This window comes from Entelurus aequoreus, linkage group LG05, assembly GCF_033978785.1.
Source record: "Entelurus aequoreus isolate RoL-2023_Sb linkage group LG05, RoL_Eaeq_v1.1, whole genome shotgun sequence".
NCBI classification, from domain to species: domain Eukaryota; kingdom Metazoa; phylum Chordata; class Actinopteri; order Syngnathiformes; family Syngnathidae; genus Entelurus; species Entelurus aequoreus.
Window position 1 is genome coordinate 58,695,444 of NC_084735.1, and position 15,197 is coordinate 58,710,640.

Below are 15,197 nucleotides of genomic sequence, written 5' to 3' on the forward strand. Positions count from 1 at the left end.
GCCTTAAGGTAAAGACTACGATGCCCATCTCTCATGACAATCACTTCTAAACGTTTTCTACTGGTCACTTAGTGACTTGATGAGTTCAAGTCAAGATCAAAATTGTACAGAAAATGTTTAAACAAAATGTTGCTGACACCCATAGAAGTTAATAAAAAATAACAGGAATAGGACATTTGGAAGCTGTGTCTCATCACAATCAGCTGCATGAATGTTTTCAAATATCCTATTAGCAATGATCAGTAAGCAGAAAATAGACAATGAGAATTTTCTGGAAAGAGTGACATGCTGCTAGAGGCGGGATGGGGAGACTTCTGGAGGTCTCCATAGCGTCTGAGTCACAGCCTGCCGACTTTCAGTGTACATGACTACTGATGATCACATGCTTCATCACAGTTTCATGAGCTACAAGCATGTCTACCCATGAGTAACACACAAAAGAGTCAGGTTTTAAAGGTTAAAGTCCCGCAATGAAGACATGTGACCTCTCTTTGTGTCTATCTTTCGCTCACCAAAGCTACGATTACATGAGCGTCATTGTTCACCCTGTCACAGTCTCAGCGTAGACAAAGAGTGTGCTAAACTGTCGTCATACGTACTCTTAGCAACTGCACATACCCTCACAAGAGTCACTCTATTCCCAGCTTCCATCAAATTAATGACTTTTCTTATTTGAGGGAAATACATTTTTTACGTCTTACACAGCCCAGGGATTGTTGAGGCCTAAAATGTCTGAATTTATGGCAGCTCATTTTTTTTCCAATATCATTGAAACAGCTTGTGATTCTATAAATGTTTGGTCAATTTTTAAAGTGTTTATTGTGACTTACCCTCAAAAGCAAAGGGTTTCAACAACAACAAAATCAAAACAACAACAACTGTATTGATGTTTTACTCGTCTTATGCCACAGATTTAAAAGTAGACACCAGATGGCAGTAAAACCGCATAATCAGAACTCACCGTAAAATAAGTGCACTGTTTTAATTCATTATAAATAATACTAATAATAAGTACAAAATTCCCCCGGATATTTTGATGGGCCTGCTATCTGTGCCCTGGACCTCTGACTGGAAGTCGCTGGAAGCCGGCGTACTTATAAGAGTGTCCGAATCTGTGGTTTTTAGGAGTAACCGTACACTGTGAGATAAAAAGCTAGCCTAAAACGTTAGCATGCTGACATAATAATCAAATGTAAACAATCAAATGCAGATACTTTTTCTTATGCCTTCTGATCTCTCTCTCTCTCTCTCTCTCTCTCTCTCTCTCTCTCTCTCTCTCTCTCTCTCTCTCTCTCTCTCTCTCTCTCTCTCTCTCTCTCTCTCTCTCTCTCTCTCTCTCTCTCTCTCTCTCTCTCTCTCTCTCTGTCCACTACTTGCTGTCCATATCCTACCAAGTCAGACCTACACTGTTTCAATGTCCATTTCTCTGTTCTCAATTGTTGATGACTGATGATAACAACCAAACCTAACCCCCTGCCCCCCCCCGGCCCCCCTCCACACCCCGGATTGTAAATAATGTAAATAATTCAATGTGATTATCTTGTGTGATGACTGTATTATGATGATAGTATATATCTGATAGAATATATCTGTATCATGAATCAATTTAAGTGGACCCCGACTTAAACAAGTTGAAAAACTTATTCGGGTGTTACCTTTTAGTGGTCAATTGTACGGAATATGTACTTCACTGTGCAACCTACTAATACAAGTCTCAATCGATCAGCATGCTAACGTTTTTTATGATACGTTGGCATACATCCAAGATGGCGCCAAGCATGTGTCACACACCAAGTTATATGACTCTAAGGTGTATGGCTGCAGAATTAGAGAAATTGTTCGACAACAGCGCATATTGAAAAAAACTATTTTTTATAATGGAGCTTCACTGCTTTGGCTGCTTAAACCACGACCCAACCTGGGATAAGCAGAAGAAGATGTAAGGGTGGCCATGTTGTCTGTTTATGTTGTGTGCCCATTGAACTTTTAATTACGCCACTGTACAGATACCAAACTCAGACAACTGCAGGAAGGGGCTGTCACGTGATTTCAAAGGGCTTTGTGTAATTAGATGCACCTGCGACCATTACGCAATGACACAGCCTTTTCTGTATGGTTTGTTGGAAAACTTCATGCCGAACGAAGTCTGATTGTGGTCAAACGTTTCGAGATATGGACTTTTCGAACACACCGTGAGCGTCTCAAGCTTTGGTGACTGTTCCAGTGTTCTTAGAAGTCCAGAAAGTGTAAAAACAGCCGAGGTTAAGAGAGTTAGAAAATGTGGATTTTTGTGTTTTTGAGGTTTTCAGAGCCGACATTTAACATTGGAGTCAATGAGAGTTTCTGCTGACTTTTTTTGGCTTTTAGGGCCAACAGAAGCAAAATGGGACACATGACCTCCATAAAAGGGACATTTTATGAAAGAGGACATGTGTGTCTACATTTTCACCGAAACACATAAAACTGGGATGAAAGATGTGGCCGTGAGGACAGGTTGTTCAAGAACAAAAAGCGTGTGAAAAAAAAAATGTATGCCAGATCTGGGCAACTTAAGACCTGGGGGCCGCATGTGGACCGTTGACCTTTTCAATCTGGCCCGCCGGACATTCCCCCCATTTTTTTTATATCTTTAAGATGGAAACTGTAGCTGCCATTATGATGTGAAGTGAAGTTTTCAAATTACCGTAAGTCTTGAACTATACAAAGTATTTCAATGGTTAGATTCTGCACTTTTGCATGATATACTAGTTACTATGGTAATCTGAGTCACAGCAGCTCAGACGAGGCACCAAGCACTGTGGGTGGGGAGCGTTACCACAGAGTGTTTCCAGAGCGGCCAGCCTGAAATGCGAAAGACACAGAAGGAGATTTTTACAACAAAGATATATCAGATAGTAGGTGGGGTTTTTATTTTACCCTTTGCGTTCCTATTTTGCTGTGTTTGTTACATTTTTGTTGCGTTTCGCTTGATTGTAAAATATGTCGATCGAGAAGGGGTGTGACCTTCATATGTTGTCAATATTCAGTGTTTTATCGTTCATAGTTAATATTGTAAATCCCAAATTCTTTATTTTCATGTACATTCTGGGTGTCTCATTCAGTAAAAAAAATTAAAATTCCATTCCCTTTTTTGAGGCGGTCTGTCATAATGTTTTTAGCATTCAATGAGACATTATTGTGAGGTTATGTATTAGTGTTCCTAAAAATCAAAAATTTGGCGCCTCGAGTCAAAGTAATTGCCCAGGCCTGATGATGTAGGCCATCCGCTTTAATGGGGGAACCCTGATGGCGCTTACCTCCTTCCGATGGCCATCAAGCCAAAACCAAACATTGGACCTAAAATCTTTTTAGCCAGGATAAAAGTAGATAAATGTGTGAACAAATTCAGACATTAAGCACCGAGCTACGTGAAAGTATGGCTGCGCTACAAGAGGAGGTAATCTCGCAATTTTTTGCGTTTGTCTCCATAAAATCCTCCGTTATAATGGTGGGGTGCCAATTCAATGGGCCCATAGCGGGTCTTTTTCCGGAATAGCGTTGCCATGGTAACACCAAATGTTCCCAAATATAAATAACCCCCTTTGCGCAATCGAGACCTTTTCGACAGTATAGGATATGTAGGGGTTTGTTGACCGGTTTGTCATGATGAAGAAGAAGAAATATAAGAAGTTGCATTGTGTATGTTTTACACTTGAAAAGTGTTTGTCCATCTTAAACATTCGTTCATATTCCAACACATTCACACTCGCATGTAAAGAGCATTTGTGAACTGTTGAGAGTGATCAATAGCGCTGATTTTTGTTGATAAATGAAAGACAATGAGTGACTTAATTACTCTTGGACATCTCTGACATGTAAGTGCTGCCTCTTTGCTCTCAGCATTGCAATTGAAACTATTTTCTTACTTGTATTACCCTGGATAAATAAAGGTAAAATGAATACATGAATACATGTAAACTAGGAAGTTAATGTTTACATACGACACCACCCAGAAGGCTTAGCGCTGTAGACAGGTACAGGAAGTAGGTCTGAGCTACAAGAGAAGAACAACAATTGTGAACGCTTGATCAATAAAGGGTTGATATATTGTTACACGTTGTTGCTCCTGCTTCCTCTACACAAGAAATAAACATACGTTTTGATTAGACATTTTACATTTAAGCACATATAATGTGAATGAATCAATAACTGATATGTATATCTAGATTACATTGTCAAAAACATGCAGGGAAAATTTACTACAGAAATTTGTGTGACTTAAATTTAATCTTTCATTAACTTTGCTGCTTCATTTTCATTGTTGTTTATTTTTTTCAGTATTTAACCAACACTTACAATATTTCTTCAAAAGTAGTGGGGCAGCAGAGTTAACACTGAATCCGTCCCAAAGCGTGAAGATGGTTGTGTGTTGTAGAACACTACACTGCAAAAAGTCAGTGTTTAAAAAACAAGAAAAAAAAATAGGGGTATTTTACTTGAACTAAGGAACATTATCTGCCAATAGAACAAGAACATTTGGCTTGTCGAGACTTTCTAAAACAAGTAAAATGAGCTAACCTCAATGAACCCAAAAATACCTTAAAATAAGTATATTCTCACTAATAACAAGTGCACTTTTCTTGATAGAAAAAAAAATATGAGACCTTTTTTCTCAATATGTTGAAAAATATTCTTAAATTAAGTAAATGCTAGTGCCATTATCTTGACATAATGATATGCGCCCGGCATTACATTTCTTGAAACCAGCAAACTTATACTAAAAACTAGTTTATTTTTCTTAATGGAAAGGCAACAAGTCAACCGCTTTGTTACTCTCGGGGCCTACGAGCCGCTCAGGCAAATCATATTGTCTAAAAATGCATTTTTCCATCGATAACATGACGCGCCAAGTGCGTGCTCTTTCAGTCAATTAGTGCGCGAGGAATATATGTATATATATATATATATATATATATATATATATATATATATATATTATATATATATATATATATATATATATATATATATATATATATATATATATATATATATATATTACAGCCCGGCCCCCAGCCAAATTTTCAGATGATTTCCTTTTCAGCATGTTTGCATTAATACGACTGTTCAAAACCCCAAATGTCCGATGAAACATGACTTTTGTGTAGAACTTTGTCATATAAAGTTTGCATCGTAATCACAGGAATTAACTTTTAGTTTAAGAAACTGTTGACATATTCTTTAGATAGTTCCAGACTTACGCTAGTCAAAAAATAAGATGCCGTATTTGGTGTTCAAATAGTCTTGTGAAGACAGACACAGTTACATTTAAAATGAAGTATTTTCTCTTGTTTCATTGAAAATAAAACCGCAAAGTCCATTTGGCTGTCATCTGTTTTAATTATGAGACACAATTGTGTCAAAGTCATGATTTTTTTGTTCATGCTTGAAATAAGAAATTGTTACTTTGAAAAAAAAAAACAGTTGTATACTCGTGAGTGTTGATGACACAGCTTTACAACAGTTGACATTCTAGTTTCAAGCATGTTTTACTCAATATAGGTCATACAATCTCAGCAACAAGCTGTAATATCTTACTGAGATAATTTAGGACCAAAACACTTAAAACAAGTAAAACACTAACATAAAATCTGCTTAGTGAGAAGAATTATCTTATCAGACAGAAAATAAGCAAATATCACCCTTATTTGAGATATTTCATCTTACTTAGATTTCAGTTTTTGCAGAGTAGCAGGACAAACAAAAAATTACCATGAAACCACACAAACCTGCTTCCTGTTGAAAGTCATGTTGTGGTGGAAACTACTTCTAAAATACTTTCCCCCAGTAATACTACTACCTGCAGTACTTACAAGGAACTTCACATTTCTTCCAACTTCAAAATTCAAATTAAAGTTCCTGATTGACTTTTTTTTAACAGCATTTTGTTTCAACGGTCAGCTTAAACTCCGAATGAAGGCTGAGGAAAGTCAGGATAAAGAGACTTGGTGAACTCTCCCGGTTTGCCTGTGAGAAGAACTTCCTGCTGAGATGTTCTATGGGAGGCAGGACCCGCATCTGCATCGGCATTGTGCTGCTAATCAAGCCCCGTCTTAAAGATGCTCACATGGAAATGATAGCATTCTGATGGAGAAACATAAGATTCCCACCCATGGCTGAGCATCAAGGCTGATACTTGGATTACCTTTTCAGACCTCAGCTGCTCCCTTCTGCATTTCAATGGCCAGCTCTCAGAGAGTGTCGCCCCAGTCTGAAGGATTGGTCCCACACAATACACAAGACCTGTAGAAGATGGATGATTGACAGCAGTCATTTTAAATGTAACTGTGTCTGTCTTCACAAGACTATTTGAACACCAAATACGGCATCTTATTTTTTGACTAGCGTAAGTCTGGAACTATCTAAAGAATATGTCAACAGTTTCTTAAACTAAAAGTTAATTCCTGTGATTACGATGCAAACTTTATATGACAAAGTTCTACACAAAAGTCATGTTTCATCGGACATTTGGGGTTTTGAACAGTCGTATTAATGCAAACATGCTGAAAAGGAAATCATCTGAATCCCAGTAAGTAAGTAAATACTGGCCCAAGGTTCATATGATCTTTGATGTTCAGTGTTTTATAGTGCATAGTTTACATTGTAAATCCTTTATTCATCAGCATCAGGGGTCTTAAACTCATTTTAACTTGGGGGTTCTGGAGGTAGAGGCTTAGCAGCACTAATTATTCACTTCAGAAAACAGGATTTAACCACGTGACTAAAAAAGTTACCTACTTCTACCAGCAGCTGAGCTATGGTCGGTCTTAAGTCATTGTACATGTAAAATTGTATATAAAAAAATTTATATTTTGACTTCTTCATGAGATGGTCAGAAACACCTGTGCTCTTGTGTTGCCCAATGTGTGTTTGTTGTGCTGTCAAATTTGCGTGCAACCTCTTGTTAAGGTGTTTGAGCTTAATGGAGTTCTTTATGCGTGCACATGAACGACACTTTCATTCGAGATCGATCATCAACGTCCTCTCTCTGAGGATACTTTATTTTCTTCTTCTTCTGTTGAACACACAACTGCTGCGGTGTTAAACACTACACAGCACCAGAGCGCCCCAAGTGGAGAACATGCGCTACAACATCCAACCTCTACAATAAACACACAGAGTAAGAGCGCAGATATATACAATCTTAACACCCCCACTCGCTATTAGCTCACTGTGTTAAATCAATTTGTAAACAATATTTAAGAACATTTTCCATCATCCTGTTTTGTTAGGATTCCTCCTTCTAGTCTTTATCCCAAAATGCCAAACATATTCTGTGAAAAACATTTCAACTTATGTTTAGTAGCTGGTTTTGTCAGGATATCAGCAACCATTTGTTCTGTAGGGCAATATTCCAGTAATACCCTACCAGTAGCAACAATGTCTCTTATGAAGTGGTATTTCACATCAATGTGTTTGCATCTTTATCTGTTAACAGGATTTTTAGTGAGTGCAATCGTACCTTTTAGATATCTGAATACATGTTTCACTGTATTCCAATGTTCCATAGTAGGTTCATTAAAGTGTTGAGATAGTTTACTCACAACAAAGCATATGTCAGGTCGAGTGCATGTGGATAAGTAAATTAAACTTCCCACTGCTTCTCTGTACTGTCTTGGTTGTTTCAACTTTTCAGCATTTTCTGCATAATCAAGTTTTGGTTCACAAGGAGTTTCTCTTGGTTTACAATTTTCCATATCAAACCTTTGTAAAACCTTTTTCATATATCTCTCTTGTGGCATTTTGACTAGTCCATTTGTTTGTTTAAAGTCTATTCCTAAGAAATGTTTTAGGATTCCCAAATCCTTCATTTTGAATCTCTGGGTTAACATTCTTTTTACATCCTGCATTGATTTTTCACTTGAAGCAGCTAAAATAAGGTCATCTACCCAAATAATAAGTATTACCTTTTGACCATGTTTTTCTCTTGTATACACACAATGATCTGCTTCATTTTGCACAAAGTCATTTTCACATAAATGGGTGTGTAACACTGTATTCCAGTTTCTGCCCGACTGTTTGAGTCCATACAATGATTTGTTCAGTTTACATACCAGTTTTTCACCAGTGTTAGAGTTTTTATCGTATCCTTGTGGTTGTTCTAAATAGATTTCACAGTCGATGGGTGCGTGCAGATACGCGGTCTTCACGTCCATCTGATGTAAGATTAGGTCCTCCTGTGCCGCCTTCTGCATGAGAATCCTTACACTTAACATGTCAGCTGTCGGTGAAAACGTCTCTTCGTAATCAGTTCCTGCTTTCTGGTCGTATCCTTTAGCAACAAATCTTGCCTTATATTTATCAGATCCATCCGTGTCAGTTTTGAGTGCATAAACCCACTTCGCTTTTAAAGCTCGCTTACCTGGTGGTAAGTCAGTTAACTGGAATGTGTCATTTTCCACTAGTGAGTTCATCTCCTCATCCATGGCGTTTTTCCAGTGCATTGACTTGGATGATAACACGGCTTCCTGATAAGTTTCTGGAATGTCACAAACTGCTCGATAACAGAAATCAACACATGTTTGTAACCTGTCCAATGAATCATCAGTCTCAAAATCTTGTAGATAAGCTGGCTTTTGTTTTATCCTGAGTGGATTCTTTCTGATTTTTGTTTCGGCATTTGCCGCTGACTGTTCCACATCTTCCTGCTCATTTAAATCCTCAGTTTTGTTTTCAGGTTGAACTCTGTCCTCAACCTTCTGGTCACTGTCACAGACTGCATTGTCTCTGTTTCCAATGTCATGTCCTGCGTATGGCTCTAAAGTTTGTGTCTCTCTTTCTACACTTGTTTTGGTTGTGAATCTCACCAATCTGATCTTTTGGACCTTTTCCATTTCTGGATAATATACAAGGAAGGCTGGGCTGTATTTATCATATCCTATGAAAATGCCCTGCTCACTTTTAGAGTCTAGTTTTCCTTTTTCTTGTTTGTAACCAAAACATGTAGACCCAAACTTTTGCATTTGTGACACATTTGGTACTTTTCCTGTAAGTAACTCGTATGCTGTTTTCTTTGTCCGTCTATTGTAACACCTGTTTCTAACATGAGCTGCTGTTTGAATGGCATAGTTCCACAAATAGTTTGGTAGTTTGCTTTCTATCAGTAAGCATCTAGCCATGTCAAACAGTGTTCGCCATCCTCTCTCTGCTGTGCCATTTTGGTGTGGCGAATAAGGCGCTGACGTCTCATGTCTTATTTTGTTCTTTGTCAGTAACATTTGGAACTCTCTGTTTGTAAACTCAGTGCCGTTGTCTGAACGTATACACTTCACATCTCCATAGGGTGCTACATCTGCTAAGAACTTTTCTGTTGCAGCAACTGCATCACTTTTTGACTTAAGGAAATATACTAATACAGCACCTGAATAGTCATCTGTGAAACATTGTGCGTATTTGTGTCCTTCTATGCTCTCAGTTTTCATTGGGCCTGCTAGGTCTGTATGGATTAACTCCAGGGGTTTATTTGCTTTAGCATCTAGCTCCCTATTTCTCGTTTGGGTAAACTTGCCTTTTGTACATATTTCACACATCTGATCTGGCTTAACAACATTTCCCTTAATTACCATACCTTTGACCACAGTTTGGAGTTTGATTACATCGTCATAGTTGCAGTGCCCTAGAATCTCGTGCCATGACAAACTTTACACTGATCTTTATTTGCATCAACAGTTGGTAGATAATACAACTTCTCATGTTCGTTTATTTTAAATCTGTTACCATCTTTATTGATCATGTGGCTCTTTCCTTTCTTGAAAGTTATGGTTGCTCCTCCGTCGGCTGCTCTCGCCACTGAAAAGATGTTGTGGGGATATGACGGCATGTACAGAGCATTTCGTAGTTGTGCCCTGTGCTGTCGTCCATCGCTGTCCACTAGGTGTATCGTCGCTGTTCCTCTTCCTTGGGCCATTCCACTGCATCTTGTCCCATCAGCTAGTTCCACTGAATGAGTCTCTGGTTGAAAAGTGTTGTCAAAGCTTGTAAAGTTATTTACATCATTTACAATGTGGGATGTCGCTCCTGCATCCACCATAATGCCTTTCATCTTTATTTTGGGTGCTGACTCACTTTCTTCTTGTGCTGCTTTGAAGAGGTAATCACCGGATTGTTCATCAGTAACCTTTCTGACGTTGTCTCGTTTATCTTTCTTTTTGCATATGGTTTCTTGGTGTGTGTGGCTCTTACAAAAGTTGCACCACAGTTTTCGGATACAATTTCTTGCTCTGTGTCCTTTTAATCCACATTTGAAACATGTCAGATCTCCATCTTCACTTCTACTTTGAGTGCTGCTGGTGTACTTCTTCTGGATATTTCTATCCCATCTTGTGAACGTTTTCATCACATTGTCTGTTGGCTCAGCAGTACTAATTTTCTCTGACTCTTCGTAAATACGTAATCTTCTTTTGAAATCTGCAAATGTCACATTGTCTTTGTTTTGTGTTACATGTACAGCCAATGGCTTGTAAGAGTCAGGTAGGCCTCCAAGAATCATGGCTATGATCAGACTATCACTGAGAGTCTCACCGGCATCACGAAGTGCTGTAATCAGGTTTTCTGCTCTGATGACGTAGTCCGTAGTTGACTCTCTGTCTGCTTTCCGTAGTTTTGTCAAGGACGTGTACAAGTTGATTATTCGTAGCTTGCTTTTTCCTGAGTAGTGGTCCCTCAGTATTTTCAGTGCTTTCCTGCTATCGTATGTAGCATCATGTCTTATTAAAGACAAGCTTTTATCATCGATCAACCTTATGAGCTCTGCATAGCAGTCTGGATTCTTTATTCTGTCCGCTGCTGCTTGCTCTTCTCCTACTGGTTCATTTAGAACAGTGTCTCTCAACTTTAAAACATGTAAGTGTCCCAAAAACCTTGCTTCCCAAAGGTCATACTTGCTTTCGGATCCATCAAAGTACAGCTGCGGGGATACTGCTCCAGTAGTACGAGCCGCCATCTTTGTTTAATCTCCGCACTTTAGCACTGTGCTATGCTAATTAGCTCAAACTTTACCGCGGTTACTTCTTCTTCGAGAGTACGCGCTACTTTGGCTAAAGTCCCTTTTATGCTCCGTGTAATACTTCGCGGTTACTTCTTCTTCGAGGGTACACGCTACTTAATGCTCCGTGTAATACTTCACGTTTGCATTACCTTTATCCTTGGTCAAGCAGTTCTCCTCTGTTAGCTCAAGTCCACACCTGCAAACTTTCCTGGCTTCTCTGTTCGTGCGTCGACTCAACGCTACCTTGCCTTGTTTGCTTGAGGTGGCTGGAATCGCTGGGGTTCCTGGGCCCATAACCTGTTAAGGTGTTTGAGCTTAATGGAGTTCTTTATGCGTGCACATGAACGACACTTTCATTCGAGATCGATCATCAACGTCCTCTCTCCGAGGATACTTTATTTTCTTCTTCTCCTGTTGAACACACAACTGCTGCGGTGTTAAACACTACACAGCACCAGAGCGCCCCAAGTGGAGAACATGCGCTACAACATCCAACCTCTACAATAAACACACAGAGTAAGAGCGCAGATATATACAATCTTAACACCTCTATTTACAAACCCCTCATGGTAATGTTTTTTTGCTAGCTTTTTTGCTATTTTCTATGTTGACACCAACAAATAGTACATTTTGTTACTTCTTTTAACCCAGTCACGTGCTAGCATACTAACGTTAGCATGCTAAAGTTTTATGCTAGCTGTTAAATTAATTTTGTACGTTTAAACCTAATCAATCATAACGTAACACGTTTTTGGTGTCCGTATGCGGAGTAAAACTATGGAACAAACTGGATTTACAACACAAGCAACGCCAAACTATTAATCGATTTAAACTATTATACAAACATGGGGTCTGGTTCAAATATAGAGATGAGGGTCTTTAAATTGACCTGCAGTTGTACTCTGTCTCAAAGTGTTAACATGTGCTCAATGTTTCCTTATCATTATTGTTATGTTGTCTATTACCATTATTGCTATGTTGTCTACTACCATTGTTGGTATTTTGTCTATTTCCATTGTTGGTATTTTGTCTATTACCATTGTTGGTATATTCATTATTCCTACATTGTTGATACAAATTATTGTTACAGTGTAATAATTATTGTTACCTGTGGTAATGCCACTATGATACAACATCTGTATTATAATCCTTGAACAAAGTAACAGTGAACTCATGTGAATAATCACTGAATGGAGAACTGGGGGTGGGATTAAATAAATTATCTTCTTCCCACTCCCTTTCAGGCAAAACTGGACAATCATGCATTACATACTACACATTACCTTTTGCACTACATTAATTTATAGTATTATGTGTTGTCAACTTTGTACTTTTTTATGTCATTGCCTGAAATAAATAAATAAATGAAAAAAAAAAAAAAACTTTGCTACTCGAAGCTTTTGAGCAAATGTGATCGTGGTTAACGCGTGAACTGTTAGCATACTTCTGAGAAGATTAGCATGCCAATGTTTTCTGCTTGCTTCTCTTATATATGCATGTAAACATTGGCATGCTAACATTTTATGCAAGCTTTTTTTCTACTTTCTATAATTACTACAAGTTGTTACATTCTCTTGTTATATTCTTATTTTACTGTTATATTTTTATTCTGATTGTTGCTTTTTATTTGTATTCATATTGTAATATTTTTTTATTTTGTTTCCATTTATACCCCCATTATTTACTTTTTACTTTTTAAATTTGATCTCAATTCTGTACACTGCTGCTGGAATCTTAATTTTCCTGAGGGAACTCTCCTGAAGGAATCAATAAAGTACTATCTATCTATCTATCTATCTATCTATCTATCTATCTATCTATCTATCTATCTATCTATCTATCTATCTATCTATCTATCTATCTATCTATCTATCTATCTATCTATCTATCTATCTATCTATCTATCTATCTAGTGCTTTTCGGTTTACGAACATTTAGATGGCGGCAAATGTAGGAACGCTTCATTCATTTATTTTGTGTGCGCTGGAAGCCTTATGGCGCTGACATTTTGATGATGTCACTTCCTGTGCAGTATAGTACATACGGGGCGCGACCATTTTGGAGAGGCGCAGCCCCCTATACATCACATCCTGTTTACGCAGTCCACTACTTTGTCGCCACTTCTCAGTGCTTCAGTGTGTGTTTCTTTTCTCGCCATTCACCAAGTTTTGTCTATTTTGCTTACTCAATATGGATTCGAAAAAGGCCAATAAACCAGCCTAGAAAAAAGAAGGGATGCGTTGTGGACTTAGACTTAGAGAGGACAGGGAACCTACACACACTTCTTCCGTGTGTGCGCGCGTTGACAGGTCAGCTTGCCATTGTTGTTGTGTTATTTTGATAATGAAGAGATTGTTGATCCAATACCCCATTGTTATGTTTGCTTGATATATATATATATATATATATATATATATATATATATATATATATATATATATATATATATATATATATATATATATATATATATATATATACACGCACACACACACACATATATATATACTGTATATATATCCATCCATCCATTTTCTACCGCTTGTCCCTTTTTGGGGTCGCGGGGGGTCGCTGGAGCCTATCTGAGCTGCATTCGGGGGGAAGGCGGGGTACACCCTGGACAAGTCGCCACCTCATCACAGTATATATATATATATATCCATCCATCCATTTTCTACCGCTTGTCCCTTTTGGGGTCGCGGGGGGTGCTGGAGCCTATCTCAGCTGCAGTTAGGCGGAAGGCTGGGTGATTGTAGTATAGTGAAAAAATTTACAAAAGTGAATGTTTTATCAATCAATCAATCAATCAATGTTTATTTATATAGCCCTAAATCACAAGTGTCTCAAAGGGCTTTACAAGCCACAACGACATCCTCGGTACAGAGCCCACATATGGGCAAGGAAAAACTCACCCCAGTGGGACGTCGTTTTAGTTTTAAAAATATTTATGTAGTAGAATTATTATTAGTAGTAGTAGTTGATGTGAAACATTTGTATTACTAATTTTTAGTTTTTCATTGCATTTTACTTTTGTTGCTGTATGTAAAAATGGCACTGCTTAAGTGGCAGCAGGTTGCAGAAGCTCTGTACTCTTATGTTTATTTCTGTTTTTTTCCCATGTATTTGTTTTACTTTTTGGTTTAAACCCCTTTGGAATTGCACAACGAGGGGTGGCACTTTTGAAACGCTTTAACACTTTTTTGTTAACTTTTTGAATATGCACTGCAACCACATAAAGGTATATCGTATCCTAAAAAGGTACAAAAGTACATGGTTTGAAAAAAAATAGTATCATTATTATTAGTAGTAGTTGTAGTAGTGAATGGTCAGTGGGACAGTTTTTTGGGTTTTGTAATTATTTTCCTGTGTTTAGTGTTTACTTCTGTTTTACTGCTCCTTCCTTCCTTTGTTCTTTCCACTTCCTGCGAGCTTCCCCTGCTCGTCACAGCTAGTGTTGCACGCTGATTGACACACCTGCCTCTGCTGGGTGATTAGGACACGCACCTTTTGGCAAGTGCCTTGTATGCCGACGCTGTGTCTCAGTCGGTGCATTGTTTACTGTTTGTATTCAGTGTGTTGCCATGTTGGATGATCTTCATTGCCAGTGCACAAGTGTGTGCATGGTTATGCTTCACCTTCTGTTGCTGCCCGAAAGACATTTCAAATTACCGTTTTTTTTCTTCCTGCAAGTCGCCGCCTGTCTCTGCATCTTGGGGTCACAACTACATAACTATGGAAACACTTTTTTTCTTGTTAAATATTTCAGTAGTTGCAATATTATTATTATTATTATTATAAAAAAATATTACATATGCAATTAGTATTATTACAAAGGTTCATGTTTTTAAAATATTTCATTAGTTGTAGTATTATTATTCTTAGTAGTAGTGAAATAAGGTACATGTTTTCAAAACCTTTCAGCGTAAGTTTGGACCCAACAGATACTGTATATTAGATGAAGATATTGGGAGTCTTAAGTTTTCTGATGTCAAAGATCCTCAACTATCCAATCACAGTCAGAATTGACAGGGAAATGTATAAGTAGCATTATTATTAGTAGTAGTAGTAATTGTAGTAGAAGACATTTAAGTAGGTATATTTGAGTCGAATGTTTTCTGAGGTCAAAGATCAACTATCCAATCACAGTCAGCACTGATATGGAGTAGTAGTA

At 37.9% G+C, this 15,197-nt stretch overlaps 1 long non-coding RNA gene across 1 annotated transcript in view; it reads right to left on the reverse strand.

Annotated features, from left to right (window-relative positions):
- The window catches only part of LOC133650798 (uncharacterized), a 105,675-nt gene that overhangs the window by 14,766 nt on the left and 75,712 nt on the right, over positions 1-15,197 (reverse strand). The window contains exon 3 of the long non-coding RNA XR_009826299.1: positions 6,185-6,282. This is a non-coding gene — a long non-coding RNA (uncharacterized LOC133650798). The remainder of the gene's footprint in view (positions 1-6,184; positions 6,283-15,197) is intronic.